Source organism: Artibeus jamaicensis, unplaced genomic scaffold (assembly GCF_021234435.1).
Source record: "Artibeus jamaicensis isolate MK-2021 breed Jamaican fruit bat unplaced genomic scaffold, CSHL_Jam_final scaffold_369, whole genome shotgun sequence".
Lineage (NCBI taxonomy): Eukaryota > Metazoa > Chordata > Mammalia > Chiroptera > Phyllostomidae > Artibeus > Artibeus jamaicensis.
Genome location: NW_026522042.1, coordinates 20,158,565 through 20,173,167, shown reverse-complemented (window position 1 = coordinate 20,173,167; position 14,603 = coordinate 20,158,565). Strand labels below are relative to the sequence as shown.

Sequence of the window (14,603 nt, the reverse complement as noted above, 5' to 3'; positions counted from 1 at the left end):
GTCTGAGGCCTGTCAGTGGCTAGGAGGAAAGTTGAGCTGCCTGCATGACCACTTAATGGCTACCTGCAGTTCCCAAGGGACACTACTTAAAATGGGAGAAGGAACTCTGGATGCTGCCTTGGCTTTCATCTGGCTAAGGGTGGTTTGGGTTTTGCTCTGGATTTTCCAGAGGAGATGGGCTTTGAGACAAGAGTTTGCCATTCTTCCAGACTGTGCAGCATTTGAATAAAGACCTCTCTTTTCTCACTTACCTCTACCTCCAGAATTCGCCTGTGACTGGTGGGGGCAGCTGAACCCCCACTTTGGTTTGGTAACAGTGTGACTATGCCCTTCAGAACAGGTACCTGGGATATTTATTTAGATCTTCAGTGTACATAAAATGTGGTCATCTGAAGCTTCTATTAGTAATTTTATTATTGCATTCTTTTCCTTCAAATAAAATAATAATAATAATAATAATAATAGAAGAAGAAAAGAGAGCAAGTATATTCAAAAGGATGTATTGTTTATTCCTGTGTGAGGTTTATGTGTCTCCCTGCTTGCATATATGTTGGTAATTTTTTTCAAAATATTTATATTTTTAAGATTTGAGTTTTGCTATAGCTATATTATTTTTTTCTTTTGTTTTGCCTTGACCTGCTTAGACATCTTTTTCTGTGTTTACTATAATCCAGCTTATAAAGTGGTTCATCATACACTTTATTCTATTTCTACTACCATTGTCCGTGGGAGAATGCTTCAGTAATTTTTTTTCCTGGACCTGAACTTTCATGTACTCACACTGAAATGAGTTCCAAGTAAATAAACCCCAATCATTCCCCTCCACCAGCATGCCTGGCTTGTATCCTCAGTTCAAAAAGATCAGGAAGGTTTTTGAGATGTTGTTCTTTCTGTCAAACTACAAGCCCTTCTGCAAAGAAAACCACTTTGTTGACTTCTTGAATGTTCTTTCAACTTATTTCAAAATCATACTCAGTCTAGTAGATACTTCTTGAATTTTGGCATCAGAAGCTTGACACTTCTCTAGTTTCAGTTTTTTTTTACAGATTTTACTTGTTTTTAGAGAGAATGGAGGGGAGGGAGAAAAAGAGGGAGAAAGACATCAAGTGAAAGAGAAACATTGACTGGCTGCCTCTGGTATACACCTCAACTGGGAGTGAACCCAAAACCCAACATGTGCCCTGATCTGGAATGGAGTCTGTGACCTTTTGCTTTGTAAGATGACACACAACCAACTGAGCCACACTGGTCAGTGCTAGCCTCAGATTTTATTGGGATATTTAAAAAATAATAATTTGTTTATTTAATTCAGTTTTGGGGAAAGAAATTCTGTAAGCTGCTTTTCTGTTGTCAAACTATATTTTCCAAAATTTACATTAAATTTTGTAAGTAAAAGACACCATGGGTTTAAATAAAGCTTGTATGGAATTAAAGTATGCATAGACCTGCATATATACAAGTAAACATTTACCCACATTAAAATAATGGACTTCACTTTCCACAGACTACAAGTTGCTCATTGGCGCTCAGTGCAGCACTCAGAGAAGTGCACTCAGCCATTCAGGTCACCGGGACACTAGATCCTATTAAAGGCAAGTTGGAGCCATCAGCTCCCTAAGTGGCCCTTCTGTCCGTCCTGTAGAGAAATAAAAACTAATGTGTTCTGCTGCGCACCTCATTTTCTATTGTTAGGTGTTAGGAAGCACTAAGAAAATGCTACTGGCTGCATCACATCCTTCTTTGGTCTGAGGTGAAAAGAATGACAGAAACGCTATCCATCCTGAGAAGGTCATTGGCATACACATATAAAGGTGTACAAACCATTTTTAGACATCACTTTATCTTGCATATACATTGCTTGTGTGTTTTTCATAACATAAAAAACAATAAACATCAAGAAAAGTGATTGTACTCTAAAAGTGTCATGTTCTTTGCTGTTACTTATTTGTTGTGTATATTTGAAACACTTTGGGATTTATTCTATTTATAAAGTAGGTAATTACTCTATTAGTGAATAGTTGCAGCCTCTTCTGTCTTCAGCCTCACCCCTACTTCCACCTCATCCCTTGCAGAAGTGGCAACAACATCAAAAAGTTTGGTTACAAGGTTTGCAAATGCCAAACAGCTGATTGCCAAGATCTTACAGAAATGACCATTTTCTGATATCCTTAGTGACATTATATAAAGGCTGAAACAGGTCACTTAATGTTTCCTACACTCTGATTCATTCCAGCATTAAAAGATGAGCTACTGAAAAAACAAAATGCAATCAAACAAAGAATGAACAAAAGAATGTGTGCTAAAAGAGAAACTTCTGGCTAATTTTACAGAAGAGGATAAAATGTCCTAAAAAATATCTCTATGTGGGTAGAGTATTGAATACTCACAAAAATTTACATATATTGTTTTTAAACCTATCAAAAAAGATTATGCTGGGCCTTTTCAAATAAGCCCACTTAAAGGGAAGACTATGAAAAATGAGAGGGATGTTGAAAATGAATAAAAAGGTAGGTAAAGTGATTAAATAAACAAGAATATTTCAAGAGAAGTTTTAAATACAAAAATTGGAACAATAACTTTAGTGGTTTTTGAACCACATAATATTAAGTTAATATTAACCTAAATGTTATATTTTCCCCTCAAAACTTTAAAGTTGAGCACTATTCATGCCTTTCACATTTTCTATGTACTCCAAAACTTCAAATTCATTCCTACATTTCCTGAACATATCATTACACGGATGACTCTCAGCCTGGGAAAGCTTTGTCACACAAGGGTGTGTTGTTTAGTGTGGGCCAGCATCGTTCTGCAGTGTGGGAATCCATAGTGCCACGTGTGGTTCTGGGAAGACCTTTAAATGAGATATCACTAAGGTTATATAAGCTGTGATTGTATGTCTGAATCTTGTTTTACTTGTAGAATTAGATACGCAGGGATCCTTTCTGACTCAGAGTAATGACCTGCCATCCCTAGGGGGCCCCTTGATGAAAGCTATAGGTTGTGACCTACTGCTCATTACACTTAGTTTCTGAGCTGCCAGAGATTGATGGAGGAGTCCAAGTATATCATTGCTCTTCACTGGACCTTTGTATGTATTAACCATGACTCTGATGCTAATGCATTTGCTCTTTTGTTAGATTGATGTTCAGGGTTAGATGGGCAGATGAGCTTCTGATCTTGACCAGAAATGATTTCCCTACTGCCAATTAGAAAAGGAAAGGGACAAAGTAGATGTTGCACTTGGAATTTATAGAAACAGCAGGTGCTGAGGGTACATAATAATAATAAGATAATGCACCCTCTTCTTAAATTGAAAAATTTACATAGCAGACTTATTTTTGTCAATCAAGCAAAGTGTAATCCCATGAGAAATTGCCCAAATAGTTTTTATTTTATTTAACTATGTGCAGAATATAGTTATTTCTGTTAAATATAGGTATTGTTTTATACATTTAAATATATCTCTTGTTTCACACAAATGACAAAAATAAAGTATCATCCCTTTATTTTTAACACACAATTCTTCTGGAGAAATAAATACATCCTCCTATGAGTACATACACTTCACTATAAACATAAACTTAATATTATGGTAAAATATAATTAATAGAAATAACTGAACAGTGTTTTAAATTTATTTACACCTGTTCCTCCCAGATAATCTCTCACCAAGGATTTTTCTTATTTAATTTTCTCAGTGAGAACTGCAGTTCAAGAAATTTATAAGAGGTGTTAGTATTTACAACAATAAGTATTTTTGAACAAAAGCAGTTAAGCATACTTTTCACTAATTTCTCAAGTAAATTTTCTAAATCAATGCATTAGTAGTCCAGAAGTATGCATATTTGTATATCCCATTATCTTATAAATATTTGCTACCTCCTCTGAGTAAATGTGGATTTTAAGATACACAGAGATCATCGTTGCCTCAAATTATTAGCACCTTGTAAAGACAGCTTGTGCACAGATGACTACGATGTAAGCTTGTAAGTGACAAAGGATAAAATAAGTTTACATTGCAAAATCTGTTCAAGGTGATGAGGTGTAATAACTTCCAACTTGAAAAGAGTAAAGATTTAATTTTTTCTTTTATCCTCACCAGCGGACATTTTTTTTTTGTTGTTTTTAAAGAAAGAGAAAGGGAGAGAGAGATACCAAGGTGAAAAAGAAACATCAACTGGTTGCCTCCTCTACGTGCCTGTATTGGAGAATGGAACCCACAACTTAGGTATGTGCCCTGACCAGGAATCCAACCAGCAGATTTTTCATTATGGGCCGATACTCCTACCAGCTGAAGCCCATCAGCCAGGTATGACAAAGCTAGAAAGGAAAATGTACCACACTAATGGGGCAGTGTATCCCTGTGAAAAGTGTTAGGGGTTTGTATGTGCCCAACTAGCTCAATTTTACTATTTGCATGACTATAGCAATTTAGGGAACACCTCTGAGATTCCATTTCTTCAACTGTAAAGTGGATAAAACAGACCCTGCTTTATGGTAGTACCATGAAGGTGAAATACAGGCATGGGTGCAAAATGGTAGGAAGAATAATCTATGTTATGGACTCTATGAATGATACTTAAAATGTTTGTGATTGCAGTTATTAGCACTATTTAGGAAAGTGAGAGAAACCTCGGCCAAAAAAAATAAATTTGGGCAAGTTCTGAGCAAAATTCTTTCAATGGGTTTAATCAAAGAGTGCTTGGAAGCAATCTGTGGGAAATAACATTGACAACAAGCACTGGTTGAAATGAAAATGAGAAGCTCTTTGAATGTTGGGTTAAAGATACTGGGCATCCTCACTGATCTCTTCATGCCTCCCCATCAGCTCACGCTTGCTGATTCTCAGTTTTCAAGAAATAATTGTTTAGTTGTTTTTGTCTGATTCAAATGAAATTTTCTGATGGCCACTGAAAACTGGCAAGCAGATCAGACATGCAAACTGTGCTTTAGTGATGTAACTTAGCAGTAATGTGTAGGACACATTAGAGAAAACAAGAATGGAACACTTCTGTATTATAGTAATTGCAAACATAAACTGTTTACCAGAACAATTACAGATATATGGTGGATGGGAAAGATACAGTCCAGTGGAAATCCTGGCATTTCACTAAAATAAGTGGCATAATAGATGCAAGTGAAGAGTTGAATTATAGGCTGAAGTTTAAATTTGAGATTCAAGGTGTTTTGGGTAAAAGATGCTATATGTTACATTTGAGATATGATGAGTTTATGTGCAATATCAGGACAAGCTCAAAATTAAATGAGAAGTAAGTATTTAGAAAGCATTACCCTGGAAATATTAAAAAGAACATGAGAAATAAAACTTTGGTAGAATTCTAGATTCAGGGAGGTATTTGAAAAGCTGAGCAGAGAGATTACAGAAAGACAATTTCAGACATAAGAAGGAACCCAAAATCTTAAGTCAGCCAGAAATCTTAAGCTGAGGATGGATAATATTCTAAAGAGATAAAAAAATTAAAAAGCAATTAAAAAGGCAGTTACTAACTTTAAAAGTTGAGAATCACGAAAAATGTTGGCCCACTAGTGACTTTTGCCCTTGGGTAAGTTTCAGTAAAAGAGTAAGAATGAACCTGAGAATGGGGTGGGACGAATCATGAAAGCAGAAACAATTCATGTCATTTATTACATAAAGACATTTGCACAGAAGACACTGAGAAACAAAGTAGAGTAAGAACTTAAAAATAAAGCTTTGGATTATTTTCATACTTTTATCAGGGGAAATTTTTTAGACTTAAAATCTTAAATATGAGAACTAGAAGAATAAATTTAAATGAACTTAGAAGTTCTCCATTGTCCTTCCAGCCCCTGACACCAGGCAACCGCCGACCTAGACTCTATCCCAATGGATAAGATTCATGTTTTCTAAATTTTATATAAGTGGTATTATAAGTGTGTAATAATTTGTTTCTGGTTTCTTTATATGAGCATAATTGTTTAGAATTTTCCATATCATTGAGTATATGAGTCCTTAGTTCCTTATTATGGGTGAATATATTTCATTGTATGAGTAACACCCACTCATTGTATTTATTTGATCCAATCAAGCCATTCAGTTAATGATGAACTTTTGGGAGGTTTCTACTTTTAGGCTAATCTTAATAAAGCAACTATGATCATCACACAAATCTCTGTGTTGATATATGTTTTAACTGAGAGCATCTATGTAAATTTTAAAACATTAACTATCTTTTAGGACACTGGGAATGTAGGAATTTGGAGTCTAGCATTGACTACTGTGTTTAGATTATATATTAGTTTTCCAATTTATTAGACATCGCTACTGTACTCAGGGAATGTTTCTTTACCGGTTTGTCATGTATGTTGGTTTTGTAGGCGATTACTTCTGTGGCCCTGACTAAAGCCCTGACCCATGTTGAGTCCACAGTTGATGGGCTAGGGTAGACTAGTGTTATCTCTTAGTATTAGTAGTACATACCTCTCCCTCCTACATGCCTCTCCCAAAATGGTCACAGAGTTTGAGAATCCAAATGGCAAAATGCCTCTCCTGAGTGATTAAATGGCTCTGCTACTGTTTCCAGGCACCTGCTTCCGTGGTGAGATGGACCCTGAGCCTGGCTCTTTCCCACCATCCTTGCGTACACTCTCATCGGAAGGGAATGATTTCCACAGCTGTATGCGGGGGCATTTCTCCATCCCTTTCATGGAACTGCAAGAAACACTCTCAGATATTCTAGACCAAAGGAAAGGTAAACAATCCAATGGGGTCATAACACTTTTAATCAAAGACTTCAATCTCTCTCTCTCTTGCTCATCTATCTATCTATCTATCTATCTATCTATCTATCTATCTATCTATCTATCTATGTAGACGGGTTGATTGAAACATTAGTGAAAGGAAAGAAGTTCTTAATTTATAGAAATATTGGCTGGATAGAGAGTCCTACCTAAGAATTAGATCTGGCCTAATATAAAGAAATATGGGACAGCGATCTCAGATCCCTTGCTGGTTTTCTACATGCTGAAGGGAGCTTGAAAGGCCTTGTGAACTGTCTTTTTTTTCTTAAGGATCAATGTGCATGGGCAGAAGGCAAAAAGTTATAGAAAGAATCATTTAAATTGTTGTTTGCAAAAATATAAAATATCTGTCTCCACGGAGGGCCTGGTCGAATTTTTAAGGTATATTGTCTTTAAGAATTTCTTCCCTTTCACTAATGTTTCAATCAACCCATCTACACAGATAGATAGATAGATGAGCAAGAGAGAGAGAGAGAGAGATTGAAGTCTTTGGTTAAAAGTGTTATGAGCCCATTGGATTGTTGAGTGAAAGACCCCAAAAGGAGTGGAGAGAGGAGGGGAGGAAGATGAGACGTCCTCTGGAGGGAAATGGTGCAATATCTGAAGTGAAAGGAAGAGCAAAGTGAGTTTGGCAGACAGACCTACAGAGAGTTAAGCCTAAAGAGGTGCCTTTGCTACTGCTGTGTTTACATTATTTTCTTTCCCTTCAGACACTTTGGCCAGTTATAATAAACATCTGCAATTTTAAATTGTTGCTGTTTTATATTCTTATTTTTTTCCCCTTCAGTTAGTCTCAGACTTCAGTGATAGCTGATACACAGCAGCCTTGTAGAAGAGGTATTGTGAGTAAATAGGAGAGCAAAGAACAACACGCTCCTTGAGGACAACAGCAGGGAGGCAGCAGGCAGCAGTAGTTTAAGGCAAATAATAATGAAGAAGCCCCAGACTACTACCGAGTCAAAAAAAGGAAGTCCCCAGGCTGATTGACATTGTAGTCAGATACACATGAAACAAAGACGCAGGGCCTGATCCAGGCAAAACTTCCCCCACCCCGAAATACCCTAAAAGAAGGAGATCATTAAAGAAGAAGGAGAGTGGCAGATATTTAAGTTACACCTAGTTGTCATCCTGCTCGGCTATGCAATTCAGATCCAAGATTCCTTGCAGCTGCCAATCATACCAAATTCCAGAGACTTCTGCTATGGCTGGTGTGGCTCAGTGGATTGAGCACCAGCCTGTGAACCAAAGGGTCTCTGGGTCAATTCCCAGTCAGGGCACATGCCTGGGTTGGGATCCAAGGTGGGCCCACTTTAGGGGTTGTGCAGACACAACCACACACTGATGTTTCTCTCCCTCTCTTTCTCCTTCCTTTCCCCTCTCTTTAAAAGTAAATGAGTAAAATATTTTTAAAAAAATCCAAAGACTTATGGCTTCCTGTTTCATGCTTTGCTCGAGGACTTTTATTTCGGTCAAATGTATTTTATCATCAATTATTGCAAATTTCATACTCAAGCAAACAAATATACCAGAAAATATGTTGCTATTTTAGAAACTGATAGAAGTCTATAATGATTATATTCATTTGAGTGCTTCAATGATCACCCTAAACATATAAACCAAAATTTAACATAAGTGTTAGAGGTTGACATTACATAAGATTGTCTTTCACATTCATAAGAAATGAGTACAATGAATTTTTAATGTTTAATATTTTTAAGGTACTTCTCTATTTTAACTAATATCTTATAACTAGAAAGTGTCAGTGTCTTTAAATGAATTTTATTGGGTATCTTTAATTATTTAACCTGGCGAATTTGTCTTTCAGACTGTTTTATTCAGACTATGAAGAGTTTGCATTAGTGAAGTCTCATGTGCACCCTTCAGTCTCAAGTTACAGCTCACACATTGCTCTAAAATCAGTCCAGACATTTATGGGGGTGTTGAATGTGGGAGGTGGGGTGGGTAGAGCAAAGGAGAATGGGGGGGAATGGGGACAACTGTAACTGAACAACAAAAAAAAGAAGTTTATAGAATAATTGTAGCAATTCTGACGTTTCAGAAACTGGTTAAGACAAATTAAAGCAGAGGAGATAAAGACGACTTTCAACCTGTGAATTTCAAATAAAATAAAACTGTATAAATCTAATTGTCATAACAAGGGCAATTCTCGTTTATGAATTTACTAACAATTACTGGTAATTCTGAATGTGATAAAGGCAGTTTGATTTGAATTATTGAGTTAAATTGTTTATAGTATATGGATTTGCCTTTGTCTCTTTTAGCGACCATAACAAAAATACCAGAGCTTGGGTGTCTTCAACAATGAACATTTATTTCTCACCATTCTGGGTGGTGGGAAATCTAAGGCCAGGACACCAAAGATATAGCATCTGATGAAGGCCTGCTTGTTGATTCACAGACAACTGCCTTCTACCAATGCCCTCACTCAGCACAAGGGACATCACTCATGTCTCCACATGTAAGGACAGTAATGCCATTCATGAGACTCCACCTCCATGACCTAATCACTCCCTAAAGACCTCACCTCCAAACATCATCACATCGGGAATTAGAATTCTGATATAGAAATTTGCGGTGGGGGGTGGGTGGGAAGTCAGGGACATTTAGTCCATTGCAGGGTTTATACATGAATACTTATGCACACATATGTCTAAGTGGATACTCTTTCAATAATAAAAACCAATAAAATAAAGCCTGTCAGTCTGCTTAACTAATCAAGTATTTTAATCAGTATAAATATTGTTAATTTTTAAACTTAACTTCATTTTCAACTGCTCTTATCCACAGACAATGTTTTCAGATAAATTTGAAATTGAAAAATAGTTGAGGATGAGGAACAGTCACTTTTTGAATAGCAGGACACAAGTATGAAAATGTACATAATTAAAACCAAGAAATTATAATCAATTATAAAAATGATTATATAGAACTATTATTTTATGAGATCCTTAACTTCAGATAATTTGTCTTATTCTGAGTGTCTACACTTATTTTCCATCAATTCATGAAGCTGGCACGACCATTTTCACCCCATGGCACCTTCGGATTGTGGGAGCTGGAAGATGGCAGGATTCCACATCACCTCTCACAGGTGAGAAAAGCAAGGTGTCCAGACACAATGCTTTGGAGAAAGAACAAGGCTCAAAATGATGACCTGTGACCTATTAGCTTGCTGTAAACACAAGCCATTACCGGTGGCATCAGCGGCCCTGTGCATCACTCATTCAGAAAACCCTAGAGCTGTTTCTTTTCATAATAAAATATTTTCTAGGATGACTGGTGTGGTTGTGGGGCCCATCAGAAGAGTGGAGAAGGGGAGAGGGATTGGAACGTTTGCCCTTGTCGGAGAGCTGAGTGGGCTGTGCCATTGAGAGGGCTGGGACATTGACTGGAACAGACTTTCAGTCAATGGGAGTCAATAGAGAGACTTTACATACATCTTTCATATTTCCATAAGAAGCTGGGTAGAAAAAAATAAGCAAGGAGAAAGGAGGGAAGGGATAAAAGAAAATGTTTTTTTTTCTCCTTTTTCATTCTTACAAGGTCCGGAATCTTCAGCCTAGAGCTTTAAATATACTTTCTGGAGAGACTCCCTAAAGCATCAGCTTTAGGAGACTTCCTGAGCTGCTAAAGCTGTGGACGCTCTGTAAAGCTACAGTGTCAATTTATTTCTCTCCATAATCCCAGTCGCTTTCCCTGTCTCCACATAAAAAAGCAAGAGATGTAACATTTCATTGTTAATTACAGCAACAGCAAGCTGGCTGCCAGACTCAAACCCCTATGCACTTCCCCCACCAACCTGCTGAGCTTTCAGCCATTTATTCATTAAACTTATGTTGATGATGGAGTTTTTAAAACCCGCTGTTTGCAATGGACAGTAGGCCTTAACATCTGTCATAAATTGCTCAGTTGAGGATATCAAACAGCAAAGAGAGTGATCCAGCTTAAGAGCCGACAAATTGTGCCATAAAAGAAAGTTGTGTCTTTAACCAAGCTTTCATTTTCCCAAAGACTGCGAGGGCAGCCCTGTGACTCTAAGTGGCCCCTGAGGGACTGCTTAACCGGGAGTAGTTACTCACAATGAAGGGCTGAACACACAGGAGGAAAAAGCACCCTGAAGTGCCTTTTAGTTTTGTTTTTAAATAGTACAATACTGGAGAGTAAAAATGACTAAATCTCCCATTGAAAACGCATGTCCCTTAACATTTTAATAATAGACTACATGAAAGATGAAAGCATTGTTCAATGTGAGTATAGACCAAATTAAAAATCTAAGCACATGATGGAATTTTCTCTCCCATCTTGTAAAAGATTAAAAATGCATATCACTTTTGATGTTTTTCATTCATTTTTTTTCAAGAAATATTAGTGATTACTTACTATGGAATAGCTGTTTTTGGTTTTGTTTTTTTCTAAGTACTCTGGAATAAGAGGATGCCGTAGACAGAAAACAGGTCTTCCTTTGAGGGAGAAAGGGAAAAAATCAATAAACATAATGCATAGTTAAGTTAAATGGCATATTTGAAGGAGGGTAAGCGATTTAAAAATTAGGAAAAGCTAAGCAGGTAAAATGAGATTGGGAGGTCAGACGTGGTGGCAGGAGAATCGGGGAATGTAAGTTCACAGAGAAGGTAATGGGTGCGAACATTTGGGAAGTGAGGAAGCCGGCAACACAGACACTTGGAGGGAGAAGAGCTATAAAGCAGCAGTGGCCACTTTAAAAGATCTGACTGGCTGGGAAAAGCGCATCTCCCAGTTTTATCCAGTAGAAAATCTTGTAAACAAAGAGCCCAGGAGTAGCTCACTGTCTGATGCCCCCCCACAAAACAGATCTTTCTAATGCGTGTCAGGACTCAACAAAGCGATCATGACACTCTGCAATACATATATCCACTAAGCACCTTTCCAAAGCTCTATATTTGAGACCAAAAATGCCGTTATAAAAAAGCACTTGTGCCTGTCTATGTGTGTGCCTCTGTTAGCCTTCAGTGTTTTGTATATATGTATGTTTGTGTATCTATGAAATGCATGTATAAACAATATATTATAAAAAAGGTCATATTCACACTGACAATAACTTCTGCTTTACTCATATCAACAGAATAATTTTTCTAGCATTGTAGTGCCATACTGATCAAATATCTAGAGTTTTACTTTTTTTTTTACAAGAAAGGGAAGGTAGCCTTTTCTTTTCTTTTTTTTTTTTAAAGATTTTATTTATTTATCTTTAGAGGGGAAGGAGAGAGGGAGAGAAACATCAATGTATGGTTGCCTTTTGTGCATCCCCTGCTGGGAACTGGCCTGCAGGGAACCGGCCTGCAACCCAGGCATGTGCCCTGACTGGGAATCGAACTGCGATCGTGTGGTTCGCAGGCCCATGCTCAACCCACTGAGCTACACCAGCCAGGGCCTAGAGTTTTACTTTTTTATTTTTTCAAATATTTTATTTTATTTACTTTTAGACAAGGGAAGGGAGGGAGAAAGAAAGGGAGAGAATCATCAATGTGTGGCTGCCTTTCTCTCACCTCCAACCAGGAACCTGGCCCCCAACACAGGCATGTACCTGAGTGGGAATTGAACCAGTGACCCTTTAGTTCTTGGGCCGGCACTCAGTCCACAGAGCCATACCAGCCAGAGCCAATTATTTTGAGTTTTAAATCCCAGAGTCCTAATTTACATGGGTCGTATAGCTATGACGTTGGAGAGAAAGAAAAAAAAGAGACTGCTGAAAGCATCACTGGAATGATAAAAATCAAAGAGTCTGCTGTTATGATTTAGGGTACCATTTAGGATGTGAAATCCTTTCCATGTAAAAACAAATGATTTGGGGGATTGCATGTAAGAGAATATGAAATGATCACTAGCACATCACCAAGCATGAGCTGGCATCACTAAAAACAAATCACAAATTTATGAATCATTCTAAAATCTACACATGTGTTAATTTTGAGTATGTTCCTGTGTGAAACTGTCCTTACCTGACTTTCCAATATGATTAGCAAAGCACACTTGCTATTTCTAAGAACCTCTTATAACTCAGAACTTATTTCATGAACTTCTCGAAGAAATAGTCTTGATAGCAATCATACACAGCACGAATTACAGGTTTGTTTTCATATTTTGTACTTTAATTGGCATTTAGATTTCTCTATTCCACGTGGCTCATAGTATATGACTATGCCTATGAGTTATTTTAGCTCAAACAGTAAAATATCAATATAATTGTGAATCATCATATCGGTTCTTTTGGTTCTTCTGTGATTCATAGTAATCCATATTCTCTCTTTCCCTCTCTCTCTCTCTCTCTGCCCCTCTCTCTCTGACAACCTGGGTGCTGCTTTAGAACATTTACTGAATATACTACTGCGCTTTCCTCAATGATTAGTGACAATTGGATTTAATGACTATTTTCCTTTACTATAAGTTCCCTTTTACATTTGTGATTTTAATTGTAAAAAATAACCATGCACACTGACGACTGTTCCTCTCAATCTGTCTCATCAATTTCCCAGAAGCAGTTGGTGCAGTTGAAATTTTCACGTAACTATTCTCCTTCCACTGTAATTAGTGGCATCTATTTTTAAAATAAAGTCTATTCTTGTACTATTTTATATTGCTAATTTATGAGAACTCATTGCCAACAACAAGCACATGGGTGGTGAAAATAATGTAGTCGGGTAATGCTAAAACAAAACTCGGCCTGATGGGTGACTGGCAATGAACTCTCATTAAGTTTGGGGTACAGACGTGCCTGTAATTTATTTGAATAACCATCTTATGTCTCATTATATGCTACTATGCATTCCATAGAATGATAATTTTGTAATATACCAGCACGTTGTTTAAACAAAGAATGAAAGAATCATAGAATTAAGTATATTTTATTAAGCTATACATTTAGTTAAAAAAAAAACACTACATGTGCATTGATGAAAAAAATTACTCATATGGAAGGATGAAGATTTTGACTATAGAGCTAGAGATATTTCATATTTTAAAGGCTTGTTCCCTTTCTGGTAACTTTTATTTGTTATTTAAATACAACTTGACCTTCCTTGTCTTCTAAAACTAAAAATAGCACTTGTGGTCTCTTATTGTTTTCAGGCACAGTTTAAAGAAAATAATTTAGTGTTTTAGCTTGGCTCAAGAGTTATACATATTTAAGTTCTAAAGGTTGCTCCTTTATAAAATGGCTTAAGTACCTCATCTGCAATGTTAACGTTTTAAAAATGTAAAAAGAAAGTGTGTAAATTATTGCTATTAATTTTATAGTACAAGAATTGGGGAGTTAACAAAGAATTATACTTATAAACCAGTTCTGAACTAGTAAGTAAATTCATTTAAGTTGTTTTATGTAAGTAATATTTTTACTTGTTTCTTTTTAAAAGTTATTTCTAAAGTATTTATTGATGTTTTTAAAGAAATTAAAACTGAGAACAAAATAAAAGTAATTAAAATTGTAACAAAATAAAAGTAAATGTGTAATTTTTAAATTTAGCAGAAAGTCTTTTACTGTTTTTGAACTCATTGTGATGTATCAGTCAGTTAGAGAAGAAAGAGCAGAGCAGGAACCTTGGCCAGGTATGGAAGGTCCCGGGGGGCGGAAAGGCCCAGGTGCCCAGCAAGAGACAGTTGTAGGGCCGGACCTTGCCTCCAGGGTGACCTTTCCTTGTAGCATAACGCTCCTCAAGCATTTTAGACCCCTCGTCTTTCATATCACTGATCTTGCCATTTGGACCTTCCCGTGACCTTTCCTTCCCTAGCATATTGCTTATTCAGTAGTTCTAGATGCCTGTAGAGGA

The 14,603-nt window shown here is 36.8% G+C and overlaps 1 protein-coding gene across 2 annotated transcripts in view; it reads right to left on the bottom strand.

The window, feature by feature from the left end:
- CDH12 (cadherin 12) overlaps positions 1–14,603 on the bottom strand; it is a 352,791-nt gene that overhangs the window by 276,683 nt on the left and 61,505 nt on the right. The window lies entirely within an intron of this gene.